The sequence below is a fragment of the Hemitrygon akajei genome, chromosome 7 (genome assembly GCF_048418815.1).
Source record: "Hemitrygon akajei chromosome 7, sHemAka1.3, whole genome shotgun sequence".
NCBI lineage: Eukaryota > Metazoa > Chordata > Chondrichthyes > Myliobatiformes > Dasyatidae > Hemitrygon > Hemitrygon akajei.
Window position 1 is genome coordinate 72,303,421 of NC_133130.1, and position 20,562 is coordinate 72,323,982.

A 20,562-nucleotide genomic window follows, 5' to 3' on the forward strand; every position below is an offset into this window, starting at 1 on the left:
ATGCAGTGCCAAATATGTACTTACTTTAGAAATTACCTAGAATTACCCAAAGCCTTCTATTTTTCTAAGCTCCATGTACCTATCCAAGAGTCTCTTAAAAGACCCTAACGTATCCACCTCTACCACCATCGCCGGCAGCCCATTCCACGCACTCACCACTCTGTGTGTAAAAAAGCTTACCCCTGATATGACCTCTGTACCTAATTCCAAGCACCTTAAAACTGTGTCCTCGTGTTAGCCATTTCAGCCCTGGGAAAAAGCCTCTGACTATCCACACGATCAATGCCTCTCATCATCTTATACACCTCTATCAGGTCACCTCTCATCCTCCGTAACTCCAAGGAGAAAAGGCCGAGTTCACTCAACCTAATCTCATAAGATGTGCTCTCCAATCTAGGCAACATCCTTGTAAATCTCCTCTGCATCCTTCTATAGTTTCCACATCCTTCCTGTAGTGAGGTGACCAGAACTGAGCACTGTACTCCAAGTGAGATCTGAGCAGGGTCCTATAAAGCTGTAATATTACCTCTCGGATCTTAAACTCAAACCCACGGTTGATGAAGGCCAATACACCATATGTCTTCTTAACCACAGAGTCAACCTGTGCAGCAGCTTTGAGTGTCCTATGGACTCGGACCCGAAGATCCCTCTGATCCTCCACACTGCCAAGAGTCTTACCATTAATACTATATTCTGCCATCATATTTGACCTACCAAAATGAACCACCTCACACTTATCCGGGTTGAACTCCATCTGCCACTTCTCAGCCCAGTTTTGCATCCTAGCGATGTCCTGCTGTAACCTTTGACAGCCCTTCACACTATCCACAACACCCCCAACCTTGGTGTCACCAGCAAATTTACTAACCCATCCCTCCACTTCCTCATCCAGATCATTTATAAAAATCATCAAGAGAAGGGATTCCAGAACAGATAGATCCCTGAGGCACATCACTGGTCACCAACCTCCATGCAGAATTTGACCCGTCTACAACCACTCTTTGCCTTCTATGGGCAAGCCAATTCTAGATCCACAAAGTAAGGTCCCCTTGGATCCCATGCCTCCTTACTTTCTCAATAAGCCTTGCATAGGGTACCTTATCAAATGCCTTGCTGAAATCCATATACACTACATCTACTGCTCTACCTTCATCAATGTGTTTAGTCACATCCTCAAAAAATTCAATCAGGTTCGTAAGGCACGACCTCCCCTTGACAAAGCCATTCTGACTATTCCTAGTTTTATTATGCCTCTCCAAATGTTCATAAATCCTGCCTCTCAGGATCTTCTCCATCAACTTACCAACCACTGAGGTAAGACTCACTGGTCTATAATTTCCTGGGCTATCTCTACTCCCTTTCTTGAATAAGGGAACAACATTGGCAACAGTCCAATCCTCTGGAACCTCTCCCGTCCCCATTGATGATGCAAAGATCATTGCCAGAGGCTCAGCAATCTCCTCCCTCACCTCCCACAGTAGCCTGGGGTACATCTCGTCTGGTCCCAGAGACTTATCCAACTTGATACTTTCCAAAAGCTCCTGTGCATCCTCTTTCTTAATGTCTATATGCTCAAGCTTTTCAATTCACTGTAAGTCATCCCTACAATCACCAAGATCCTTTTCCATAGTGAATACTGAAGCAAAGTATTTATTAAGTACCTCTGCTATCTCCTTTGGTTCCATACACTTTTCACTGTCACACTTGATTGGTCCTGTTCTTCACGTCTCATCCTCTTGCTCTTCACATGCCTGTAGAATACCTTGGGGTTTTCTTTAATCCTGCTCGTCAAGGCCTTCTCATGACCCCTTGTGATTCTCCTAATTTCATTAAGTTCCTTCATGCCAGCCTTATAATCTTCTAGATCTCTCTCATTACCTGGCTTTTTGAACCTTTTGTAAGCTTTTCTTCTTGACTAGATTTTCAACAGCCTTTTTTGACCATGGTTTCTGTAACTCCACCATCCTTTCCGTCTCACTGGAACGTACCTATGCAGAACACTACACAAATATCCTGTGAACATTTGCCACATTTCTGCTGTACATTTCCCTGAGAACATCTGTTCCCAATTTATGCTTCCAAGTTCCTGCCTGATAGCTTCATATTTCCCCTTACTCCAATTAAATGCTTTCCTAACTTGTCTGTTCCTATTCCTCTCCAATGCTATGGTAAAGGAAATAGAATTGTGATCACTATCTCCAAATTGCTCTCCCACTGAGAGACCTAACATCTGACACCCAGTACAGAACACCTGCCTCACAGACATACTTCCTGTTTCTATTCCTCACAGATAACTTACCTTGCCTCGATCCGTTATTGCTGAAGCCAGAATGAGCCAAAGCCCCACTACTCTGCCTCAGATCACTCCATCGATGAACACTTCTTTGATGACTGCTCTGCTAAGCTGTGTCTCCCTTTTATGCCTGAACCTTCCCTGCTATCTAACTCACGATTGGTGCTCCAGTTATAGCCGCTGATAGGCCACGGACAATGGACAAACGCTCCTGAAGCTCCCTTTTTAAATAATTGCTGCCGACCTGCAAGAAATCCCTCTTGGTAAAGCTCTGTTGTTGGTGCTGATAGGCTACATAAACCAGAGTTGTATCCATTTCATTATTGTGCAGGTAGTAGATTGTTGCGACACTATTGTTAGGTTTAATAATCAGAGTTAGATAAAAGATTTTAATGAGTGTATTGTTCCATTAATTTTCCTGTTAGTAGCATTATTTTCATTTATATTCTCACCTGATGTCCAGGTTCAATATGATTAGTCGAGATAATATAAATATCCAGCAGGAAATACTAATTTCTTCTGCTGCATGGCAGTAATTAACTCTAAAACATACCCGTATTTTTATCATGTCATGACTTCCACCCTATTGCCTAGCCATCTATCAAAAATCTCTACATTAGGCAATATTATGTTATTAGCCAAAATTTCCCAAATGTGTATTTTGAGGTATTACAAATGAATGATAATTATGGAGTTTCAATGAAGACATAAGTAAACAGTTACAAGATTTGTAAAAGGACCAGAACTGTTTTCATTGTACTGAATAATTATGTTAAAATATGCCAAAACAAAGTGTAAGTAAATAACTATGTAACAAGAAAGAGAACATTAACTATTTACAAAGAAAAAGCATAAAAACATAAATTGCAGAAGAATTTGGCTATGATACAAAAATTGAATAAAATCACCTCCAGTCACTTTTATGGAACTATTGTAAAATGTTATCAGACTCCTGAAAATTTAGATAGGAGTCCTGAAGTCTGACAATTATCCATTGAAGGGATATGCAATTAGTTTATTGTACACCTGAAACAACCTCTGTTCTTTTCGGAGAGAATGAATCCCCATCAAACTTTCTGACAAGCTGTCAACCACATGCAAGAAACTCCACACCCAACTTATTACTGCACTCTGCTTATTATCTTTCTCGGCATTCCATTTTGAAGTCATGTGCAAACTTGTGTATAAAATAAACCCTATACTAGTGTTTTTAATGCAGAAAAAATACTGCTGAGATAGTGTATCCCAAGGAGTGGGTTATATGGGCACAGCAGCTGTACTCAAATAACTAAGGCCTTGGGTGCGCATGACTAGTCCCTGCACATTTTTGTAACCAACATATGTGCTGGTTTGTAATCAAGCATATTCCTGTTGGAAGCATGACTGGGGGTTGAATACTCTTGAGATTGTTATTACATTGGGTAAATAGAGGGCTGAGAACTTCAATGGCAAAATTATTAGTGTGGTGGAAGCAGCAGGATGCTGAAGGATGAAGGTTAAGATTATAATTTATCAAGCAGGGTCCTGAGTCCAGCACAGCACTGGGACTCCCCAGAGTACCCAATCTTAGGTGACCCAGGACAGCAGGATCTAAATTTTCCTCTAAAACTCTAAAAGAGAGGCAACAGTCATACACACAAAAAGGTGCCATTCAACAAAGCAAAATGACCTACAACTGGTTGTTAATGCATTTCACTCCAGATAAATACATAATGCTGGGAAAGGAATCCTACAGAAAATGCATATTTCAGCAAATTATACGTCATCCATCAAAATTTGAGACAGCTCTCTCCAGTTAAATCAAATGTCTTTCCCATTCAAAAAGGTGGTAAACTTACGGTACTTATGTTATTTGTATGACATTCAAGCAAAGACACATTATATAATACTAAAAAACAGAAGGATGAAACTTCAGCAAAAGAGCATGAACTACAGGGTATTAAACCTTCCATTGTCATGTCTACTTTCAAAACAGTGAATTTGGAGTGGTGTATAATGAAAAGTACAATGTCTCTATAGTGCTTGTGTTCCAAAATGAATTTCTACACCTCTGTCTTTTAACACTACATTGTTTTTACTTGATTATCTGCTCTGCATGAGTAATCAAAGATAATGTTTAAGTTCGTTGTTGCTCCTATCCGCGCCTTGTGGTACAACGAGCGGCAAAACCATTTCTTTAGCATTTTTCTCTGTTTTTTTTTTACGAGGCCGAGTTGCTAGCTCGATACTCAACCCAGCACTGATAGAAAGCATGCAAAGTTTGGTACAGATGCCACTACACCACCGGCTGGCTATATCTCAATTAAAATACCATTATTATGGATCAAAATTGAGAAAGGAGCCCTGGAATGACCAAAAACCAACAATTATCATCATCTTTTATTTAATTTGGTCAGGTTCCTGCGTAATTTCATATAGATTTACAGTAGTGATCTGGTATCACATGTGAAATCAATGTCTGGAATTACTCCAATATAACAGGATGAAGCCAGTGGACATGAAATGAGAAAGAACATCAACGGTTACAATTCTATTATCATGAGCAGCATTTTTCAGTCTCACCTGAAGTACACTGTGTAGATTTGGAATTCATTGATTTGGTTATAATCAGATCATCAACAATCTTACTGAATGACGGAGTAATACCAAGTTGAATAGCCATGACAGATAAGAAGATTGGTCAGGAGTGAAGGAGGTCTATTGGGTTAAATTGCATTTAAAAAAAATTAAATAGTTTGAAATAGTAAGGCAGATAAATTTTGGGCCTGGATAACTACATGGAACTGGGATATTACAGCCATTATGAAAGTAGATTCAGTAGATCGCAGTAAGGTAGCTGCTCTGCTACTTATGAAACCCTGAGCCTGAATTAGGCCGTCTGCAATTATTTTAGCACCGGGTTCTCCACGAATATTCGGTGTGCTAAACAGGTTTAGAGGCAGCGCCCATCTGTCCGCACTCCAGGCCAGTAGTAATGGCACTTCCCGCCAGCTGTCCAAGGCTATCCGGTGATCCCTGGCGCGAGGGTGTCACTGCGTTTAGGTGGCTGATGACCTTGCGTGGGTTCAGGTTCAACAGTGAGCATGACAGGGAGTGAGGAAAGGTGCAGCTGACTCATATCGTTTCCTCGCGCCCTGGTGGTTGGGGACCACTGAATTACACTGTGTAGTGCGGGGCAGAAAGAAGGGAACTAAAACCCCGCAATCCAGAAACAATCTCTCAATAGTATTTGTGTACTTTTCATTTTTTTCGGGATCTACTGGGAAAGTCTCAAAGATCGACGGGTTGGCGACCACTACTTTAGGGGGTGATGGAGGCAGAGGAGAAGGAAGAGGGGACTTGTACTTTTGATTAAGGTGAATGTCAGAGCAGTGATTAAAGAAGAATTACTGAAGGAGCATCAAGTGAGGCTTTATGGGTAGAGGAGAGAAATAAGAAGGGGATGATCACATTGTGGGATTGTACCTTAGGTCACCATATAGTGAATGGGAATTAAGAGATCAAATATGCAGGGAGATTGTGCAGAGTTGTAATAATAATAGGTTTTTATTTTCATAGAGATTGGGACCACCATATTGTTAAGGGCTTAGATGGGATGGAATTTGCTGTGCATTCAGGAAAGTTTTCTTGAACAATGTACAGTGGGCTTTACTAGGGGAAAGGGCTAAGCCTGGCCTACTCTTGGATTATAGAATAAGTGGAGAGTGTCAGCAACTTTAAATTCCTTGGTGTTATTATTTTGGAGGAGCTGTCCTGTGTCCAGCACATAAGTGCAATTACAAAGAAAGCATGAGAGTGCCTCTGCTTCCTTAGGAATTAGTGGAAGTGCGGCATGACATCTAAAACTTTGACAAACTTCTATAGATATGTAGTGGAGAGTATATTGTCTGGCTACATCACAGCTTGGTATGGAAACACCAATGCCCTTGAATGGAAAATCCTACAAAAAGTAGTGGATACGGCCAAGTCCATTACAGGTAAAACCCCCCCCCCCCCCCACCACTGAGCACATCTACATGAAACGCTGTCGCAGGAAAGTAGTATTTATTATCAAGTACCCCACCACCCACAACATGCTCTCTTCTCACTGCTGCCATTGGGGAAGAAGGTACAGGAGCCTCAGGACTCACACAACCAGGTTCAAGAAGATTTTCTATCATCAACCAACAGGTTCTTGAACCAAACTTTACTCAACTTCACTTGCCCCATCATTGAAATCTTCCCACAACCAATGGACTCAGTTTCAAGAACATTTCATCTCATGTTCTTAATATTTATCGCTTATTTATTCTTTTTTTTTTGTATTTGCACAGTTTGTTGTCTTCTGCATTCTGGTCAAATGCCCAAGTTGTGTGTGTGTTGCTTTGGATTTCCAGCATCTGTAGATTTTCTTGTGCTTGTGTATCATTGATTCTGTTATGGTTATTATTGTATAGATTTATTGAGTATGTCCACAAGAAAATAAACCTCAGTGATATATATGGATATATATGTACTTTGATAATAAACTTACTTTGAATTTTGACCAAGGTAACAGTGGGGAGTACTTTGGGACAAGTAATCATAGTTCTAATCGCTTTAAAATAGTTACGGAAAGGAATAGAACTGATCCACAGGCTCAAGTTCTAAATTGGGGCAAGGTGAATTTTGATAGTACGAGGCAGGAGCTTACAAAGGTTGAATGGAGTAGGTTGCTTGCAGGCAAATGGAGCACAGGCAAAACAGAGATTTTTAAAAGGTGTGATTGTGAGAGCAAATGAGTGTCTGGTGGAGTATAAGGGATGCAGAAGTAGGAAATCGGTGCCAAATCACACTGTGACTCTATGAAGCAGGTCTGAGGGGATGAGTGGACAACTCCTGTCCCTAATTCCTATGTTTGTATGTTAATCCTAAAAAGGATTTAGAAAGTGGGATCCTAAAACATTACTAAGCAATTATCATGGTGGTAAGTAGAGCTGGCAAACAAAACATCTGGGACAGAGTCCAGGAAATGGATGTCTCCTTCATGGAAAGTGGAAGGCATCTTTTTTTTCCCCACCAGATGTCTAGATTAATAATGCTCAGGAAAGTAAAACATCCATCTGGAATATAAGAGAGCCAAACCTGGGGTGACCAGTAGCTTAGAAGCAATTTGGAATGACTTACAAGCAAAAATGCAGAAAAAATTTTTTTGTTACAGGACTGAAGCTTGGATATGATGAAGGCAAAATTAGACAGATACCCCCTGTATTACAAGGAACTAAAATAGTTGTTTTTTAAAAAATCACTTTTGGCTCTGGAATTTCCAGGGCATACAGGGGTGAAGGATTTTTACCCGGAATGAAAAGCACAGACTATCATCATTCCTAATTTTTATCCCTTTTCATTTAGCTCAAACAGTGCTGAAAAGCCTTGGCTCAAATAAATTGTGGCAAAAGAAATAAAATAAAATTACATTGACTTTGAACTGTGGATATTACTACATGGAGACTTCTATAAAGCACTCATTAAAAATGAAACTCAAATTGATTCAAGGGCTAACAAATTGGCTCACACAAGCTTAAAGTGACAATTAGATAAAAATTGATTAAAACCAGGAGCACAGCAATTCTGTGCAACACAAAAGGCAGGATCTCATTTCAATCACCACCCACTTCAATTTGACTTCACATTCTGACATGTCCATGGCCTCCTCAACTGCCACAATGAGACCAAACTCAGGTTGGAGGAACAACACCTCATTCTGTCTGAATAGCCTCCAACCTGAAGACATGAACATTACTCACCCCTCCCCTTCTCTCTTTTTCTATTCTCCATTCTGGCTACCCTTTTATGCCTTTTCATCTCCTCACCTGCCCATCACCTGGTTCCCCTCCTTCCATGGTCCACTGTCCTCCCCTATTATTTATTTTTCTTTAGCCTTTTATCTCTTCTATCTATCACCTGTTAGCTTGTACTCCTTCCCACTCCTTCAACTTCTTATTCTGGCTTCTGCCCCCTTCCTTTCCAGACTTGATGAAGGGTCTTGACCCAAATGCAGACTGACTGTTTACATCATTGATGCTGCCTCACTTGCTAAGTTTCTCTAGCAGTTTGTATGTACTGCTCAAGATTTCCAGCATCTGCAGAATCTTCTGAACAATTTATTGCCCATCAGGAAATTGTTTTTCACTGAGATTATTTTATTTCCCCCAGAATCTTTTTCCTAGCATAAAAGTACCCAAATGATCTTTTTAGTGAGGAAAAGTGTCAAAAACCTGCAGCAGGCTGAAAAATGGCAGAGAGAATTTAATGTAGACTAGCATGAGGTGTTGCAGTTTGGGAGGAACTACTAGGGTAGGTCATACACAGTGAGTGACAGGACACTGAAGAGTGCAGTAGAACAGAGGGACCTGGGAATACAGATGTATAATTCATTGAAAGTGCCGTCACAGGTACACGTTTGTAGATAGGGTCATAAAGAAAGCTTTTGGCACATTACCTTCATAAATCAATGCATTGAGTACAGAAGCTGGAATGTTGAAATTCTCTAAGACATTGTGAGGACTAATTTGGAGTAATATGTTTAGTTTCTGTCACCTACCTACAGGAAAGATGTACACAAGATTGAAAGAGTGCAGATATTAATGGGGCTTGAGGACCTGAGTTATAACGAAAGGTTAAATAGGTTAGGACTTTATTCCATAGAGTGCAAAAGACTGAGGGAGATTTGATAGATTTATACAATGTTATGAGGGGAATAGATAGGGTAAATACAAGCAGGCTTTTTCCACTGGGGTTGGCTGAGACTACAACTAGAGGTCATGGATTAAGGGTGAAAGGTGAAATACTTAAAGGGAACATGAGAGGGAACTTTTTCATTCAGAGGGTGCTGAAAGTGTGGAATGAGCTGCTAGTGCAACTGGTGGATGCAGGGTCAATTTCAACATTTAAGATAAATTTGGATAGATACATGGATGGGAGGGTTGTGGAAGGGTATGTATTGGCAGAAATTAGATAGGCCAAACGGCCTGTTTCTGTGCTGTAGTGTTTTGACTCTGTGATTCTATGACATCAATACACTAAGATAATGCTTATGAAATGAGAGGAATCTGAATAGGCTGGTGAATACATCCTTACAGTGGAAATGTTGCTTTCTGGATAGGTCCACAAAGATTTTCTACAACAATACCTAGCTGTTTGACCCACTGACTTCCTCCATCAGATTGTTTGTTGCTCCAGATTCCAGAATTTGCTATGTTTTACATCTCCGTACAAAATTCATTTGAGTTAAACAAGCAGTTTTCAACCCCACTGATCTGAAAACTGATAATTCTGATTATTCAGTAAACAAATAGGTTTTTCTAGCCATTTCCCTCCCTGAAACTGTGCAATTTAGAAAGCAACACTCAAAATATTTATTTATCCATGCTAAGATCTTACATTTCTACAACTTAAAATATAGCTTTCCTCTTGTTCAAAATGTGACCATATGAGGACCAAAGTCATAGTCACTCTCAATATCCAAGCTTCAGGTTTATTCCAGGACGCTGACCATGTCACACCTCACCATTTGCTGTTCACTGATGGATTAAGGAGGTCACTGAAGCTCCATACACAAGAGAAAATCTATCTGCTTTTCCTTCAGTTCATGACCAGAGCACAGTCATTGCAGGTTTCCTCAAAAAGCATGCAGGTAACGTACCTACATATACCTCTCCAAACCTATAGATATCTCATTTGCAACCTCTGCCAGAAATGCTCATCCACAAAGGAACATCTTTACATCTTTGCAGAATTAGATTAATGCCGCATGTACCACTAAAAGTAAAGCATATCCTTGCCCATAGAGATTTTGCAAAGCATCACTAAGAAGATGCTCTAAATATGTGGAAGACGGTCTTGTGGTTGCATGAGATTAAAGTGGAACCATTTGGCCTCACCACCAAGTGGTACATGTGGTGTAAATCTAATACTGAGTATCAGCCAGGAGATACCATCCCTACTGTAAAGTATGGTGGAGGTAGCATTATGCTCTGGGGATGTTTTTCCACAGCAGGGACTGGAAACCTGCTCAGTACTGATGGTAAGATGAATGCTGCTAAATACAGATGCTGGATATAAACCTGCTGGCCTCTGCCAGAAAGCTTAACCTGGTCAGCAAGACAACAACCCAAAGCATACTGCCAGATCAACCATGGATTACCTTCAAATGAAGAATATTGATGCCCTTCAGTGGCCTAGTAAGAGTCCTAACCTTCACCCAATCGAACATCACTGGCAGGACCTCAAGGCTGTTGTTGACTGCAGCTCCCCAACAAACCAAGTCATAGAAAACTGCAACACAGAAACAGGCTCTTCAGCCCATCAGATCCATACAGAACCATTTAAACAACCTAGTCCTGTTGACATGCACCAAGACCATAGTCCTCCAAGCTTCTCATATCTCAAATTCTCTTAAACGTTGAAATCAAAATCACATCCACTACTTGTACAGGCAGCTCGTTCCACACTATCACCACTCTCTGAGTGAAGAACTTACCCCTCATGTTCCCCTTAAACATTTCACCTTTCACATTTAACCCAAGACCTCTAGTGAAAACTCACCCACCCTCAGTGGAAAAAGCCTGCTTGCATTCACCCTTTCTATTATCCCTTATAATTTTGTATACCTCTATCAAATTTCCCCTCAATCTTCTAACCTATTCATTCTTAATCTTTCTTTGTTACTCAGGTTCACCAGAACAGACAATGTCCTTGTAAATTTTCTCTGTACTCTATCAATCTTATTTACTTCATTCCTATAGGTAGGTGACCAAAACTGCACACAATTGCCAAATTAGGCCTCAACGACATCTTATACAATTTCAACATAACATCCCAACTCTTGTACTTTGATCTATGAAGGCCAATGGGCCAAAAGTTTTCTTTATGACCCTATCCACCTGTGGAACCACTTTCCCAGATATCTTTGTTCTACCGCACTCCTCAATGCCCTACTGCTCACCTGATTGGTTTCTCCCTCCCCCCCCCCCCCCCCCCACGAAAATGAAACACATCACACTTCTCTGCATTAAATTCCATCTGCCATTTTTCCAGCTGGTCTAATTCCCACTGCAAGCTTTGATAGTCTTCCTCGCTGTCCGCTACACCCCCAATCTTGGTGACATCCACAAATTTGCTGCTCCAGTTAACCACGTTATCATCAAGATCATTGGTATAAATGACAAACAATAATGGACCCAGCACTGATCCCTGCGGCATTCCACTCATCAGAGACCTCCAGTTAGAGAGGCAACCATCTACTACCACTCTCTGGCCTCTCCTGCAAAGCCAACATCTAATCCAATTTGCTATCTATCTCATCTTGAATGGTAAGCAACTAAACTTTCTTGAAACCTCCCATATGGGACTTTGTCAAATATCTTGCTGAAATCTATGTAGACATCATCCACTGCCTTGCCTTCAACAACTTTCCTGGTAACTCCCTTGAAAACCTCTATACCTAGACATTGGCTAGACATGACCAACCACACACAAGGCCATGCTGGCTATATCTAATCAATCCCTGTCTATCCAAATATTCATATATACAGTCTCTTAGAATACCTTCCAATATCTTTACCACTACGATGTCAAGCTCACCGGCCTATAATTTCCAGGTGTATTCTTAGAGCCTCTCTTAAACAGTGGATCAACATGAGCCAATCTTCTGGTACCTCACCTGGCTCTCAGGAAGTTTTAAATATCGCTGTTAGGGCCCCTGCAATTTTTGCACTAGTCTCCCACAGGGAGGAATGGGCAAACCTTGCTCCATCACATGATGAAAAGTTAATAGAGACTTATCCAAAAAGACTGCTGGCCTTAAAGCCATGAGAGATGGTTCGACTAAGTACTGAGAAAAGGGGGATGAATACCTTTGAATGGCTAACATTTCAGTTTTTGAATTTTAGTTTTTCATGCTTTACAATTTTCCCTGTTTAGTGTGTTAAAAAAAAGGACCATGTGTTTCACAAATAAAAAATCTCAGTTAAACTGATCGAAATCCCTGATTGTAATACACATTTATGTGAAAGGGTTGGGGGCTGAATACGTTTACAAGACACCATGTGTCTTATGCTACAACACCATTCCATGACTCTTAGAACTAAAGTTCTTGTTCATAATGTAAATTTCACAGCAGGGTTAGGCAAACTGCTGATTAACAGCAGTAAAAGATACAGTAATTCAATTTCCAGCTTCTAGGCTCTTATGCTCATTAGATTTTAACAACACTTTTGACTTGGTTCTCTCTAAAAGAACAGAAAGCTTGACTCCAGAAAACAGGACTTCAGCAATACAAAATATAAAATAATGTAATTTAAGTAAAAGACTATAGATAAATTAACTACTAATTGAGAAGTAGTGGTAATGAACTGCATGTAGAGGGGAATAACAGAGACAGGACCAGGGTTGGGGGCTTCTGCTCTCACGATGAGGCTTTTCATTCCAGGACGAAGGAGATGTCTTCCTTTTTTAAACAAAGGGGCTTCCCTTCTTCCACCATCAATGCTGCTCTCAAACGCATCTCTCCTATTTCCCGCACATCTGCCCTCACCCCATCCGCCCACCACCCTACTCGGGATAGGGTTCCCCTTGTCCTCACCTACCACCCCACCACCCTCCGGATCCAACATATAATTCTCCGTAACTTCCACCACCTCCAATGGGATCTCACTACCAAGCACATCTTTCCCTCCCCCCCTTTCTGCTTTCCGCAGGGATTGCTCCCTATGCAACTCCCTTGTCCACTCGTTCCCCCCCCATCCCTTCCCACCAATCTCCTTCCTGGCACTTATCCTTGTAAGCGGAACAAGTGCTACACCTGCACTTACACTTCCTCCCTCACCACCATTCAGGGCACCATCCAGGTGAGGCGACACTTCATCTGTGAGTCGGCTGGTGTGGTATACTGCGTCCGGTGCTCCCGGTGTGGCCTTTTATATATTGGTGAGACCCAACGCAGACTGGGAGACCGTTTCGCTGAACACCTACGCTCGGTCCGCCAGAGAAAGCAGGATCTGCCAGTGGCCACCCATTTTAATTCCACATCCCATTCCCATTCTGATATGTCTATCCATGGCCTCCTCTACTGTCAAAATGAATCCAAACTCAGGTTGGAGGAACAACACCTTATATACTGGCTGGGTAGCCTCCAACCTGATGGCATGAACATTGACTTCTCTAACTTCCGTTAATGCCCCTCCTCCCCTTCTTACCCCATCCCTGACATATTAAGTTGTTTGCCTGTTCTCCATCTCCCTCTGGTGCTTTCCCCTCTCCTTTCTTTCTCCCGAGGCCTCCCGTCCCATGATCCTTTCCCTTCTCCAGCCCTGTATCACTTTCGCCAATCACCTTTCCAGCTCTTAGCTTCATCCCACCCCCTCCGATCTTCTCCTATCATTTTGCATTTCCCCCTCCCCCCACTACTTTCAAATCTCTTACTATCTTTCAGTTAGTCCTGACGAAGGGTCTTTCAGTTAGTCCTGACGAAGGGTCTCGGCCCGAAACGTCAACAGTGCTTCTCCTTATAGATGCTGCCTGGCCTGCTGTGTTCCACCAGTATTTTGTGTGTGTTGTTTGAATTTCCAGCATCTGCAGATTTCCTCGTGTTTGTTGGGGGCTCAGTACAGGGTTAAAAAGAAAGTGAAATCATCAGGATATTTGGAACGTGTCTGAAAAACTAAGGACTCCAGCATTGTCAATTATCTCCAAAGTTGCCAGCTGCTTTCTATTTTTAAATCTGTGATCTTAAATCATTTATACTGTGACTTATGTTACTCAACAAATTGTTTAGAGTAGTATCACAAGTATGACAGAGTAACCAAGTTTGTATTCAGTAACTTCAATTTTCAAGCAATGTTCATTTGACACCAACCCTGCCAATTTGAGCAGAAATGGATTCATCAATTACTTTGTATTAGCACAAAAGATAAACCTGGTGAACAATAGGAAGAACTACAGGACATTCATCTTCCAGTTTTGCACTCACACATAGTTTGCACAGCCACATACCTTGCACCACCATTCCATAATCCACAAGCAGACACGGATGTATAGCATTCTTTCTTTTCACCGAACCCCAAGCTATCCACACACATGCAAACAGCCAAAATGTACACCTTCTCAGTATTCTCACATCGTTTCCTCAAGGTAAGTGAGCTGATGGACATTGCTGCCAATCTATTCCCAATATATGATACTTTTTTTTATAAAGAAGAAAACACTAATGCATGTGTTGTATCTGTGCAGATAACATGCCTTCCATGGTTTACTGGGAATATGTTTAAACTGGAAGGTATGAGTGAGAGTGATGTCATAAGTACAATATGTGAGGGATTGCTGGGTGATGCAAATAGTGGGTAGGAGTCAAGATTGATTAAGGTTAGTGTTAAGTGGGTATTGCAAATGAATACCAGGTAACAATATATGAGAATATTAACTTTGTTGCTGATAAAAGGTATGTGTTCATATGTTTGTGGATACGAACGCAAAGTCAGTGAATTTTCCACATTATTTTGTATTATCTTAGGACACAGGAGAAAAACAAATGGTCCATTGAGTGTACACCAACTCTTAAAGCAATTACATTAATCCCATTATTTCTATTTCCCACATCATAGCCTCATTAGTGTATTCCTACTTCTCTACACTATATCTGCCAAGGCATCCAGAGCTACATCTGTAAAACTAATTGTCTATACTCTGTTTACGCTAACAAGGCTGGCTACATTGTTCACATAGCTATGAGAGCAGGACAAAGAGATACTCAGGGAAGCTGTTTATTGCCTTCATTTCATCTCCAAATGGTATCACAAGTTGAGCTATGTTCAGTAAAGTTTCCTTAATCAGTACATAGAAGACCCAACGATATGCTATTAGAGAATGAGACAGGGCAGGTGGCAGAAATTAGTGCAGGGGAACATTTTGCTCTAGTGCTCATAATGCCAATAGTTTCAATATAATTATGGAAAAGGATAGGTCTGGTCTTTGAGCTGAGATTCTAAATTGGAGAAAAAGCCTATTTTGATGGTATCAGAAAAGATCTGGCAAGAGTGGATTGGGACAGGTTGTTTTAAATCAAAGAAATACTTGGTAAGTGGGAGGCCTTCAAAAGTGAAATTTTGAGAGTACAACATTTATATGTTCCTGTCAGAATAAAAGGCAAGGATAACAGGTTTATGGAACCTTGGGTTTTGAGAGATATTGAAGCACTGGTTAAGAAAAAGGAGGTGCATAGCAGCTATAGGCAGGCAGGACCAAATGAGGTAATTGAGTATAAGAAATGCAAGAGATCACTTAAGAAGGAAATCAGGAGGGCTAAAAGAAATAGGAGGTTGCTCTAGCAGACAAAGTGAAGGAGAATCCCGAGGACTTCCGCAAATACTGTATATTAAGAGCAAAAGGTTAACAAGGGACAAAATTGGTCCTCTGGAAGATCAGAGTGGTAATCTATGCATAGAGCCGAAAGAGACAAAGGAGATCTTAAATGGATTTTTTTTGCATCTGTATTTACTTGGAAGATGGACAGAGTCTATGGATGTGATGAAATGCAGCAGCAAGGTCACAGACACTATACAGATTACAGAGGAAGAGGTGTTGTTGTACTGATGCAAATTAGGGTGGATAAATCCCCAGGGCCTGACAAGGTGTTTCCTTGGACTCTATGGGACTCTAGTGCAGAAATCGCAAAGATAGCTAAAACATCCTTTGCTACGATTGAGGTGTCGGAGGATTGGAGGATAGCTAATGTTGTTCCATTGTTTAAAAAAGGCTCTAAGAATAAACCAGGAAATTACAGGCTGGTGAGCCTGAGATCAGAAGTGTGGAAGTTATTGGAAGGTATGTTAAAGGACTGGATATATAAGCACTTGGATAGACAGGGACTAATTAGGGACAGTCAATATGGTTTTGTGTATGATAAGCTGTGTCTAACAAATGTTATATAGTTTTTCGAGGAGGTTACCAGGAAAGTTGATGAAGGTAAGGTAGTGGATGTTGCCTGCTTGGACTTCAGCAAGGCCTTTGACAAGTTCCCACATGGGAGGTGTGATCACTTAGCATTCAAGATGAAGTAGTAAACTGGATTAGGTATTGGCTTCACAGAAGAAGCCAGAGAGTTGTTGTAGATGGTAGCTTCTCTGACAAGAGGCCAATGACTAATGGTGCACCACAGAGATCAATCTGTGCTGGGTCCATTGTTGTTGGTCATCTATGTCAATGAACTGTATAATAATGTTTTTAGCTGGACAGTATTTTTGATTTTCAAATATCCCAGCTAATTTGTGCATATATATTTCATTACTAACAAATAAATTAAAAAGCCAGTTAATCTATTTCTGACCGAAGAGATGAAGATCTTGGCAACAGAAAAATCAGTTATTAACTACCCAGTACACGAGAAAGCTTAGCTATATGCTTTCATAAGACATGCCCCCCAATCCAGGCAACATCCTTGTAAATCTCCTCTGCACCCTTCCTATGGCTTCCACATCCTTCCTGTAGTGAGGCGACCAAAACTGAGCACTGTACTCCAAGTGGGGTCTGACCAGGGTTCTATACAGCTGCAACATTACCTCTCGGCTCCTAAATTCAATTCCACGATTGATGAAGGCCAATATACCGTACACCTTCTTAACCACTGAGTCAACCTGCGCAGCTGCTTTGAGTGTCCTATGGACTCGGACCCCAAGATCCTTCTGATCCTCCACACTGCCAAGAGTCTTACCATTAATACTATATTCTGCCATCATATTTGACCTACCAAAATGAACCACTTCACACTTACCTGGGTTGAACACCGTCTGCCACTTCTTAGCCCAGTTTTGCATCCTATCAATGTCCCGCTGTAACCTCTGACAGCCCTCCACACTATCCACAACACCTACAACCTTTGTGTCATCAGCAAACCTACTAACCCATCCCTCCACTTCCTCATCCAGGTCATTTATAAAAATCACGAAGAGAAGGGATCCCAGAACAGATCCCTGAGGCACTCCACTGGTGACTGACTGCCATGCAGAATATGATCCGTCTACAACCACTCTTTGCCTTCTGTGGGCAAGCCAGTTCTCAATCCACAAAGCAATGCCCCCTTGGATCCCAGGCCTCCTTACTTTCTCAATAAGCCTTGCATGGGGTACTTTATCAAATGCCCTGCTGAAATCCAGATACACTACATCTACTACTCTTCCCTCATCAATATGTTTAGTCACATCCTCAAAAAATTCAATCAGGCTTGTAAGGCACGACCTACCCCTGACAAAGCCATGCTGACTATTCCTAATCATATTATGCCTCTCCAAATGTTCATAAATCCTGCCTCTCAGGATCTTCTCCATCAACTTACCAACCACTGAGGTAAGACTAGAATTTCTATAATTATTCTATTCTATTATTAAAAATTTCTATGGTCTATAAATTCCTGGTCTATCTCTACTCCCTTTCTTGAATAAAGGAACAACATTTGCAACCCTCCAATCCTCTGGAACCTCTCTTGTCTCTATTGATGATGCAAAGATCATCAACAGAGGCTCAGCAATCTCCTAACTTGCCTCCCACAGTAGCCTGGGATACATCTCATCCAGGCCTGGCGACTTATCCAATTGATGTTTTCCAAAAGCTCCAGCACATCCTCTTTCTTAATATCTACATGCTCAAGCTTTTCAATCTGCTGCAAGTCTTCACTATTATCACCAAGAGCCTTTTCCATAGTGAATACTGAAGCCAAGTATTCATTAAGTACCTCTGCTATTTCCTCCGGTTCCATACACACTGTCACATTTGATAGGTCCTATTCTTTAATGTCTTATCCTCCTGCTCTTCATATACTTGTAGAATGCCTTGAGGTTTTCCTTAATCCTGCCCTCCAAGGTCTTCTCAAGGCCCCTTCTGGCTCTCCTAATTTCCTTCTTAAGCTCCTTCCTGCTAGCCTTATAATCTTCTAGATCTTTAACATTACCTAGCTCTCTGAACATTTTATAAGCTTTTCTTTCTTCTTGACCAGATTTATTACAGCCTTTGTAAACCATGGTTCCTGCATCCTACCATAACTTCCCTGTCTCATTGGAACATACCTATGCAGAACTTCACACAAATACTCCCTGAACATTTGCCATATTTCTTCCGTACTTTTCCTTGAGAATATCTGTTTCTAATTTAAGCTTCCAATTTCCTGCCTGATAGCCTCATAATTCCCCTTACTGCAATTAAACGCTTTTCTAACTATCTCTCTATTCCTATCTTTCTCCAATGCTATGGTAGAGGAGATAGAATTATGATCACTATTTCCAAAATGCTCTCCCACTGAGAGATCTGACACCTGACCAGGTTCATTTCCCAATACCAAATCAAGTACAGCCTCTTCCTCTTATAGGTTTAACTACATATTGTGTCAAGAAACCTTCCTGAACACACCTAACGAATTCCACCCCATCTAAACCCCTTGCTCTAGGGAGATGCCAATCTATATTTGGGAAATTAAAATCTCCCACCACGACAACTCTATTATTATTACACCTTTCCAGAATCTGTTTCCCTATCTGCTCCTCGATATCCCTGTTACTATTGGGCGGCCTATAAAAACACCCAGTAAAGTTATTGACCCCTTCCTGTTCCTAATCTCCACCCACAGAGACTCAGTAGACAATCCCTCCATGACTTCCACCCTTTCTGCAGCCGTGACACTATCTCTGATCAACAGTGCCACGCCCCCACCTCTTTTGCCTCCCTCCCTGTCCTTCCTGAAACATCTAAAACCCAGCACTTGAAGTAACCATTCCTGTCCCTGAGCCATCCAAATCTCTGTAATGGCCACCACATCATTTACCCAAGTGCTGGTCCACACTCTAAGCTCATCCGCTTTGTTCACAACACTCTTTGCATTAAAATAGATACATCTCAAACCTTCGATCTGAGTGCATCCCTTCTTTATCACCTGCCTATCCTCCCTCACACTCTGTCTCCTATCTTTCTCTATTTGAGAGCCAGATACCTCTTCCCCAGTCTCTTCAGTTTGGCACCTGAGAACATATCTATCACATACAATCTTTGATTTCTGTCCACACAAGCAGTCCTCGCATGACCTTTATCCTCCTCCATCTCACCGTCTGCTCCAACGCTCTGGTTCTCCTCCCCTTGCAAATCTAGTTTAAACCCCCTGGAGCAGCACTAGCTAACCTACCTACAAGGATGTTAGTCCCCTTCCAGTTCAGATGCAAACCATCCCATCAGAACAGATCCCACCTTCCCTGGAACAAAGCCCAATTGTCCAGAAACATGAAGCCCTCCCTCCTGCACCATCTCCTTAGCTATGTATTTAGCTGCATTATCTTCCTATTTCTAGCCTCACTAGCTCATAGCATGGGGAGCAATCCTGAGATTGCAACCCTGGAGGTCCTGTCCTTCAACTTTAAACCTAACTCTCTAAACTCTCTTTGCAGGACCTCCTCCTTTTTCCTATCCACGTCATTGGTCCCTACATGGACCACGACATCTGGCTGCTCATCCCCTGTCCAGAGAATACTGAGAACCTGATCCAAGATATCGCGGACCCTGGCACCAGGGAGGCAACAGACTCTTGACTAGACTATACTTTGTTAGTCTCTCATTATTGCCACTCATTTTTCTGAACTTTGTTGGCTAGAACTGTCTTCACAATTATAGCAATGATTGAAATAAAAATCTGATGCCACAACTAAGACAAACATAGATGGGAGAATAAATAGGGCCTTGTCAGCAATGCTGCATTATCAGAACAAATTTCATAAAAAAATGAAGATCATACCAGCAATTTTGTTTTAGGTGTACAATGCCTTTCTGTATCAAATAACAAATTGTTTCATAAAATATATTTACATTTTCTGTAAGTACAAACTTCCATCCTTGATGAAACAATACCTGAACTATCAGAAATACCCTCATAGGATAAAAAAGGCATGTTAACTAACATATGAAAATGATATACAGACAACCAATAAAATATTAAAAATTACAGCACAAGGTACAAAAATCAACCTCAGGAATTCAGGAGTTGTATTTGTAGTGGAACATCAAAATATTAAAAGTAATCTGTGCAAATCAACGTATAGCTTCTGATAATGCAGCTAAGTACGTAGCTAAGGAGATGGTGCAGGAGGGAGGGCTTCATGTTTCTGGACAATTGGGCTTTGTTCCAGGGAAGGTGGGACCTGTTCCGATGGGACGGTTTGCACCTGAACTGGAAGAGGACTAACATCCTTGTGGGTAGGTTAGCTGGTGCTGCTCCAGGGGGT

At 41.3% G+C, this 20,562-nt stretch overlaps 1 protein-coding gene across 4 annotated transcripts in view; it reads right to left on the bottom strand.

The window, feature by feature from the left end:
* The window catches only part of wdpcp (WD repeat containing planar cell polarity effector), a 179,791-nt gene that overhangs the window by 130,131 nt on the left and 29,098 nt on the right, over positions 1 to 20,562 (bottom strand). The window contains exon 1 of one of the 4 annotated variants that reach the window (XM_073051200.1): positions 10,458 to 10,512. The exons of the other annotated variants lie outside the window; for them this stretch is intronic. The gene's annotated coding sequence lies outside the window, so the exon portion shown is untranslated. Of the gene's footprint in view, positions 1 to 10,457; positions 10,513 to 20,562 lie in introns of those variants that run through there. 4 annotated transcript variants of the gene reach the window in all.